The sequence below is a fragment of the Cornus florida genome, unplaced genomic scaffold, assembly GCF_030987335.1.
Source record: "Cornus florida cultivar Cherokee Brave unplaced genomic scaffold, ASM3098733v1 CherokeeBrave_3.0.0_Hap2_Chr02, whole genome shotgun sequence".
NCBI lineage: Eukaryota > Viridiplantae > Streptophyta > Magnoliopsida > Cornales > Cornaceae > Cornus > Cornus florida.
The window spans coordinates 37,342,931-37,350,697 of NW_026775572.1; the positions used below are offsets into that span (position 1 = coordinate 37,342,931).

Consider the following 7,767-nt stretch of genomic DNA (forward strand, 5'->3'; position numbering starts at 1 on the left):
TTGAATTTTCTTTTTGCCCAAAAAAGAAAACAGAGATTGTGTGCAACCCGTTTTAAGATTAATCTACAGGCTTAGTGTAACAAGGGTCATTTGTCCCACATCGGAATCGGATGGAAAAGTGATTGGGTATAAATGGTTGGGTATGCAGCACTACCCAATAGTTCGAGTTTTTGGGTAAATGGGCAATCGCCCACCCGTTACAGTTGGTATCAGAGCCAGACCCAGTCCTTGATCCGATGTCATGCCAAGCACCCGACCCGGAAGGAGTCTGGGCTAGCATCCCGGGTAGGCAGGGTGGCCCGAACTGCAACGAGGGCGTTGCGAGTTTGGGTGGAGGAGAATGTAACAAGGGTCATTTGTCCCACATCGGAATCGGATGGAAAAGTGATTGGATATAAATGGGTTCGACCTTTTGGATAAATGGGCAAGCGCCCACCCGTTACACTTAATTACTTTCATCTCTTTCTTCTCATAAGAAAGCCGGATCCAAAGGGGGGCTAAGGGGGCTTGAGTCCCCAAAAAAAAAAAAAAAATTTTTTACTGTAATTTTTGTCCAAAAAATAATAATAATAATAATAATAATAATAATAATTCAGTAGTACTAGCCCACACCAGAATATATTAGCCCCAAACTATATTTCTGGTCCACTGTTGACCGCAACCATGAACGGTTTCTGCCTTTCCCTTCACTTACTCAACTTCTTCTTTGCTTCGTTTATGAACCAAATAGGAATCTGCTTCTACAGATTACGAAGTACCATTTTTTTTTACTCAAGTTTCTTCTTTGCTACCATTTGCAGAGCACTCGCAAAGCATAATTGTGCCATATTACAATCACAATTTGCAACACAGCCCATAAAAAAGTATCATTGTTTTGCATCAACACATAAATTTGCATAGGCAAAAATACACATGTAATATCTATATCCATATATTTATATAATCAAACTAATTACGTGACACACCACACATTCATCAATATGGATAAAAAAGGATTTTTGTCATAACAAAGGGTATTTATAAATATTTCAGGACAACAAATATCTCCGTCAATTCTGTAATGGTAGTCAGCAAACGGCAAGAGGTCGTTTAATGCGAATTGTACAAAAATGAAAGTTCAAGTAGCAATTTACGAAATCATAAAAGTTGAGGTAACAATTTGTTCAAGGAATTACCACGACATTGTTCCATTCTGTTTTCTTGAAATTCACAAACTAAAGATTTACAATCAGTGGCTAAGAAACATAATTAAGTACTTAATTGAATGTTTGAACTTGCTCCAAATTGTTCTGCAAATCAACATCCCTCCTTTTTGTAGGAAAAAAGAAGACTAAGAAGACAATCACATTGACAACTGAACTTAATACATTAATCAGACATGGTTGTACTGAGATTTTAAAGTTAATGAAAAAGAGCAAAGTGTCTGTTTTCTTTCTCTGTCTCATAAAAGTCAATAAAACAAATTTCTTCCAAATATAGGCGAAACCCAACAACATTATAGTTGAAGAGATGAAACTCATGTGAAAGACCGTGAGAATGCATAAGCTGCTGACTTAAAGATACGTAAACCCTAATTTGGTAGTATAGAAAAGAAATAAATATAAAATACCAGAGATTGAAGAGACCAGGGAAAGAGATTCTTTTTTTTTTTCGGTAAATAAAAAAAAAAGAAGAGATTCTTTATCTCCTCTTCTTCTTTTACCGTCAAAACAACTCTTGGCCGGCGACAAAGAGAAGGGCGAAGGATTGGAAGTTGTAACACATAGTCCGACGGAATTTTTTTTAAGACCCAAAGACTTCGTGGTACACGGCCAATGGAAAGAGTCTCATTTATATTTACCGAAAAAACAAAAGAGTCTCATTTATAACAGGAATGAAAATTTTATCATCCGGAGTAATATCTCCTATTCGGACAATGATCCTCTGCAAGAAAGGATACGTCATGCATACCTACCAACTAAGGTAACATCTCTTCTAGTGAGAGAATTCAATCCGGCTCATGGTTACTCAGAATAAAATCAAAATAAAATCTAAATAAGAAAAAAAAAAACTTTTAAAATATAGAAACTTTCTAAAAACACAAATTTCTTTGCAGAAAATTAGGTTCTCTCGTTGCATCATTTTAATAGGATGTAATATTATTAAGTCTCCCAAGTTTAAATCACCCAATTTATTATTTATTTATTTATTTATAAAAAACCTACTTGTTTCAGATCAAGTTAATATATTTTTCTTTTTATAAAGTAGGTTATTAAGATTTGGGATGACTCTAGGAACCTGAACAATCTGAAGTTGAAATGTAATGGGTTTATCAGAACTTGAAGGATTTGGCGTGAGATGAGGTGTTAGCTTGCCTAACTCGCCCTAGTCCCACTCTTAATGATAGACATGTCAATTGATTTTAATTGGCATTCAATATGATAATTTGGGGTAGGGCTGCAACTTGGGCGGGCTAACCCAGCCTAGCCCAACCCCAACCCAAAAATTTTGAAATTTGGACATACAATTTACAAATCGAATTATGTTCGGGTTAGGTTTTGTCAAAACCCAGACATATTCGGGTTGGTCTCGGGCTCAAGCCGAACCCAACCCAAAACCCAAATTAAAAAAAAATATATATAAAAATAAATAAATTTCTCCTTTCTCTCTCCTCTCTCTTTCTCTCTCTGCCGCCGTCCTTGCCACCGCCACCGCCGTCCCTCAGATCCACCGCCTCTTTCTCTATCTTCTTTCTCCTCTCTCTTCTTCCTCTTTCTCTCTCGGTCTCTCTTCTTTCTCTTTTTGCATTTTCAAAGAACTTCTGGTCATCATCAATCTTTCTCTTTCTCTTTCGGGTTGGGTTTTGATTTTTTGAACAATATGAAATGATCTGAAATATATGGGTTTTGAACTTTTGATTCTTGCAGACAGATCTGAAAAATATATGGGTTTTGAACTTCTGATTCTTGTAGATTTTGTAGTTTGTAGTTGCAGAGAGAGAGAGAGAGAGAGAGAGAGAGGTGAGAATGAGACCTGGAGGTGAAGGCGACTGGGGAAGCCGAAATATGAAAAAGGGAATTACCATTTTCTGCTACCTGTAATCTACAATCTTCTTCTGTACAAAATGTCTTCCAAATAGAGCTTTTTTGTTTTAATTTCTCAGAAAATCTAATCCCCCCAAAATAGAGATTCTACTCTTCACCTTTCGTACTCAACACTACCATTTATAAATATACATATTTTTATAAACTTCAAAATGTTGCTTCCAAAATTATCAACCCGTCACAACTATAATAGACACTACCATTTATATATATATATATATATATATTTTGGGGGTTGATGGCAAGCTGAAAGATATGGGTTTTGATTTTTTGAACAATCTGAAATGATATGCCGATATGGGTTTTCATATAGGTAATAGGTTTTGAACTTTTGATTATTGCAACAGATAGATAAACTGAAATATATAGGTTTTGAAATTCTGATTCTTGTAGATTTAGTACTTTGCAGTTGCAGAGAGAGAAAGAGAGAGAGAAGGCAAGTTCAGAGTTGAGAACGAGAATAGAGATGGAGGCGGCGATTGGGGAGGCTGAAACGATTTGCCCTAAATATTTATATATATATATATATATATATATATATAATCAAAAATATATAATATACATATATATATATATATATATATATAATATAAATTTCCAAAAAAAAAAAATTATAAAAAAAAAAAAACTCAACCCGTCAACCCGACCCAACCCGCCCGAAAAAATTCAGTTTGGGTTATGACCACAACCCATGTTGGTTACAATTCGAGTTGATCCAACCCAACCCGATTCAGGTTGAGGTTGGGTTGGGGCTGGGCTGGGTTGGGCCAGCCCAACTTGCAACCGTAATTCGGGGTATGAATTGAAGATTTAGTTTGTAATTTTTTAACGCTCTAAATAAATAATAAGGTCACCAGCGAAAAACACCCTTATAATATATATATAGAGTGTATAACCCCCTATACTTTCTGAAAAATTCATAATATTTAATTTTTGAACAAATAATGGCCTGAATGGTGGAAAGACTAGTGTCCCCTTTTTTTTTTTTTTTTTTTTTTTTTTTTTTTTTTTTCCTTCCTTCTTATATATAAGAGCAATATTGGAAGATAAAAGAGTATTTAAAAAAAATTATATGTTAAAAATGTCATGTAAATTTGTAACCAAATTTTGACCTCAAACACTTCATTGATAATTTTTTTAAACTTAACACACTTATATATCCAAAAAAAACTTTAGGGGTAATATTTGCCCAAAATTTTAAGTGTTTTTTTTTTTAAAAAAAAATTATATGGATTGTGGTCAATCTGATTCGATAATAATCCGACCCAACAAACTATATTATATATTATGTAGAACATATATAATCTAATTTTAGGATTCGGATGGCCTTATTTGAGGGGTGTCCAGTTCAAGTTGCCCCTGCATTTTTTTCCTTCTTATGTTCCATCTGTATTTTTTTTTTTTTTTCTTTTTTACCTATGTTCGCTCTGTATTTTTATTTTTTTCTTATGTTACCAGTATGTAGGTGAAAAAATTGGTCATCCGGGAGGCTCTGAAGCTCCTGGCTAGTTGGGGTGACTTATCCGCATATATAGAATGTGATTGATTGGCTAAGTTTTAGAAAAAAATGGATCATCCTCAGCAACCACGATAGACTGGCATTTATAGAGACATGCCTTGGATATACACACACTTTGCCCGCGTTCGGCTTAAATCCTCGCCTCCACTTTGAGGATGAAAAGCTTATGTCATTGGACTAGATGTCTTGGTGTTGAATGCTTGTGAGATCAGTCTTAGAAAACCATTGAACAAAACTATTCTAAGTGCAACGGATACAAAACCATTGAAAAAGGTACACTACTGTTACAATTTGAAAAAGGGATGTAAATATTTTGCATAGTTGTACCAGCCCAAACCGGAAACCCGTTTCAGAATTGTTGAGCATGTGGCTCAAATATGAGGTTGCATTACCCATTACATCAGCTGGGGACCATCAAATTTGTGTGATCAGCAAGCATATGTGTGGTCAGCAAGATTGAAATATCAGCAACTTTAGTCTTTGATATACTTGATCAGCAAGTAGTTTTTTTTTCGGTGACCCATTCTTGGCTATAAATAGCCTGCTCTCCATGGTGTTTCAACATCCAAGATCATCGATGAGCATTTCGTAATATCAGTTAGAGAGTGAGAGCTTATGGCTGTATTTGGGTTTTAGGTGTGAGCTACTTTCTCTTGTATCTCTTTATTTCTATAGTGAAATATTGTTCTGTCTTCTCCCTGTGGAGGTAGGCATAGCCAAATCACGTAAATCCTTGTCCCTTTTATGTGTGTCATTTTATTTTTCTCTTGTTCTCATAAACTCCTATTCGATCCTTATTTCATAACAAACTAGTATCAAGGCTCGGGTTCGTGTATTATGTGTTGGAAACGGGGTTATTAAAAACATAAACTTTGGATGAGGTTTGGAATAGATTTCGCTAATAATTTTTTGCGGATCTTTAGATGATTGAGTTTCTCTCCGCAAAGAGATGAACGTGGTATATTTACTTTCTCAAATCCGTTTCTGGGTGAATGAGAAATTAGCTCCAAAGTGTGGTGTTTTAATAAGCCTGAATGGGTATGCAAAATGTGGGAAGTGTTTGTCCCACATAGAAAAAATGTTGAAACTAATTGAAATTTAAATAAGCCAAATTTGGGCTTGGGCTTGGGCTTGTGCCTAATTGTAAAGTTCAATTATTCTTTTTACTAAATGGAATCTTGGATTGGGTCTTTAATTTTGGGCTGGGCTTATTTAAATGGGTAGTTAGTTTTTTAATTTAAATTAAAAGTTAGTTTTTTTTTTCCAAAGGGTTGCATCAATTTCTAAAGGGTTGCATCTGTTTTTCAAAGAGTTGCATCTGTTTCTAAAGGGTTGCAACTCAAAACCAACAGACATAACTATTCATGTGAACCATTACAACCTATTAGAATGGATGTGTCTATTGGTGAACGGACACCATGTAAACCATTGCAATCTATTGGAGTGGATGTGTCTATTGGTGAACAGACACCATGTGAACCATTGCAACCTATTGGAGTGGATGTGTCTATTGGTGAACAGACACCATGTGAACCATTGCAACCAATTGGACTGGATGTGTCCAGTGTGAAGAGACACATATAAATGGTTGTGTCCAATGATGAAGAGATACACCCAATCCGAAAAGGCACATTAATTAAAAACTACATTTTAGTTTTTTCCAAAGGGTTGCATCCAATCCGAAAAGGCACATTGTTGCCTATAAATACCCCCATTTGGATCATTTGCAATTCATTCATTTTTGAATTTCTTTTATCTCCCTCTCTAGACTTGAACTCAACCCAAGTGGGTTCAAACCATAGATTAAGTGGTCCGAACCACTTAGACCCTAATTTAATTTCATCGAGCCATATTAAGATTGGTTCGAACCATTTGGTTCGAATTGCACCCAATTCAGCATTTATATAGTATAGATGCATTTTTGAGTCAGAGAGAGTATTACATGGAGGAGATTCGCTGTATCCATAAGTTTGTAGTGCTGCTACTGATGGATGTAGACCGTTGTATCCTAGGAGATAGACGCCACTGAGTCCGTTAACACCATAACGGAGCAAATCTGTCTTAAGGACATAGTATCCAATAATAGTCTCGTTCCAGGTTCATTCCTTGTATATTATTATTATTTTATTGCTTTATTTTGCATATTTAATTAAATATAGAGTTGCATATTTAATTAATGATTTCTTAGCATATTGTTAATTATTACATGACATATTAGTATAAGGTTTGTCATATCTTAAATGTCACATGAAGCATATATCTTTCCAACAATCTTAAGCCAGATTCACTCATTGCGTATGTTTTATTATATGCTTCTATTTGAGATATAAACAAGTAGAGATTATACTAATAAATAAGATATAATAAAATAATGTTATATACATTATTATATGATAATATGCTAAATATTGATATGTTCAATATTATGTGAAATTGAAGTATGTTATATTAGTTAATTATTGAATTATTTATATAATTCAATATTGGTTGAATTATTTTAATTTGATAATATAATATTATGTAGTATATTATATTATCTTAAATTTGTGCCAACTAGAGATAGAAAAAGGTATTTCATTCTTTTTATCAATGATTGCACAAGATGATGTTATCTATATCGGTTACGAAGCAAAGATAAAGCCTTAGAAATGTTTAAACATTACAAAAATGAGGTTGAGAATCAACTTGACAAGGTGTTAAGAAATGATAGAGTTCGTGAATACGAATCATCATTTGCTGATATTTATTCAAAACATGGTATCATTCATGAAGAAATGATGAATGCTATGTTGACAAGTTCTAGTTTAACTCAGAATTTGTGGGGGAAAGTTTTGTTTTCTGCAAATTATGTTATCAATAAAATACCTCAAAAGAAACTAAGGTGACATCATATGAATTATGGAAAGATAAAAAAAAACCTTCTTATAAATTCTAGAAGTGTGGGGGTATCTAACTAAGTTTGCAGTTCCTACTCTTAAGAAAGTTAAAGTGGGACCTATAATGTGGCAATCTTATGGGTGGGTGTGCCATGGGCGGGTGCAAGAGGCACTGACATGCTATCACACTGAGCAAGTTACAGGTGCATAGTCTCACACCACCTACGTAAGGGAAAGGTAAAGTGATTATATGTAGTAGTGTTATCTCTAATTGGTATGAGGCCTTTTG

The 7,767-nt window shown here is 34.4% G+C and overlaps 1 protein-coding gene across 1 annotated transcript in view; it reads right to left on the reverse strand.

Annotated features, from left to right (window-relative positions):
* LOC132294716 (F-box/FBD/LRR-repeat protein At1g13570-like) overlaps positions 1-1,617 on the reverse strand; it is an 88,011-nt gene extending 86,394 nt beyond the window's left edge. The window contains exon 1 of the mRNA XM_059792680.1: positions 1,610-1,617. The gene's annotated coding sequence lies outside the window, so the exon portion shown is untranslated. The remainder of the gene's footprint in view (positions 1-1,609) is intronic.
* Positions 1,618-7,767: the final 6,150 nt, after the last annotated feature.